Here is a 1,805-nt window from a genome sequence, read left to right on the forward strand (position 1 = left end):
AATCCAAGGAAAATAATGCCTCTGAGTTCTTTCATACAACCAATGATGTCTGTGCACCAGCAGGGTTCAAAGAATAGCACAAACAGATGCATTCCTTGATAGATGCATGCCTTGAATTCAGAAATGATGACCTACATTTTGTTCTGGGGACAGTATAAAATTTAACATCTAAGACATTGCATTGCACAAGGCTTTCAGGAAACAAATAGGAAGGGATGTCAATTCAAAGAATATTAATAATATCTATTTTTCATCATTAATTTACTCCAAATGTTACTGAATTGTGTTAACAAAACAGAATAACTTTGTAGAACTTTTTATCAAACTGAATTTTAAGAAAATAGAAATAAACATAGATTATTAAGACAGAAACTTCCTAATTAAAGGAAAGTTACACTGTTTGATCAGGCTTATTCTGAAAAATCAGGGACAAAATTTTGTGGCACTAGTAAAATAATATATTACATATAATATCTCTCCCAGGTCTCTCATTTCATCATGATACTTACCATCTTTTTTCTCTAGTTTCCATTAATTTTATTATATTTCTTGTTGCTTGTTCTGAGACACTCAGAATAGTAGTAGTAATTTTTAAGCTGGAATACAGTGGTGTCAGTTTTGTTACTTTAAAACAACGTGTTTATCTCTCAAAAGATTTATTTTCTTTATTTATTAAAGTAAATCCCTTTTTTCATTAAAATTGTCCTATAGAGCAGGGGTGTCAAACTCACAATGTAGTTGACATATCATGATTTTTTCCCCAGGTGTCGGTGTGGTCAGCGCATGACACATCTGGCCAATGGGACATGAGTTTGACAGGCCTGCTCTACAGGATTGTTACAATAGATTCCTTGGAATTGGGTAGAAGATAACATTATTCACTTACAATCTCTTTCTATTTTCATTTTAAGTCTGTGATTTTTTTTAAAAAAAAAGGTTTGCTTACATATCAAATAAGTTGTATTTTATTTATTTTTGACTTGGGACATTGTGAAGGATAGAACATGGTGTGCCTTAGTCATGTATTAACTAATTGGGTATAACTAAAACATCTTGCTTAGACCAACATGCAAACTAAGTCTTCAACACTATCCAATTTTTATATCCAATTGCATTAAAAGTATTATCTAAAAAGCAAACACTTAAAAACAACTTTGGTCTGACCTAAAATTATCTGCCAATGTCAATGACTACTCCAGCTTCAACCACAACAAGAGCACACAATAGATACAAACTTAAGGTAAACCGCTCCAACCTCAATTGCAGAAAATGTGATTTCAGCAACAGAGTGGACAATGCCTGGAATTTATCTCTGTGGTTTCCCAAACCCCTTAAAATAAATAAATAAATACATGTTAAAAGTTGAAGAGCTCCAATGTAAAATTTTCTAGGTACTTTGCCCCTATGATGAAAAACGGTGAATAATACCTGTTGTTACAGAATTCACAGTTTCTTCATTCACATGTAGAGATCTGCCCTACCTCTTCTCCAGTGAATTAAGACAGCACTTTCCCACTCTTTAAAACCTTTCAGCCAATTTTTAATCCTCCTATTATCCCTTAGCTCTTTGTTCTCATTGATGGAACTTGGAGTCTTAAAAATACTAGAAGGGAAACAATCTTAGAGAAAGCCAGGGCTATAAATAAAGTAGATGTGCTAAAGAAAATCATAGGCAATTTTTCCCCCTTTCACCATCAGCAGAACGGCCATATATGGTCTACTTGTCCAGGACTGCAAATAAATGCTGATATAATAAAAGGGCTGGCTTTGTGTCACTTAGTGAAAGGAAGTTGGGCAAAGTGAAG

This window comes from Erythrolamprus reginae, chromosome 1, assembly GCF_031021105.1.
Source record: "Erythrolamprus reginae isolate rEryReg1 chromosome 1, rEryReg1.hap1, whole genome shotgun sequence".
NCBI lineage: Eukaryota > Metazoa > Chordata > Lepidosauria > Squamata > Dipsadidae > Erythrolamprus > Erythrolamprus reginae.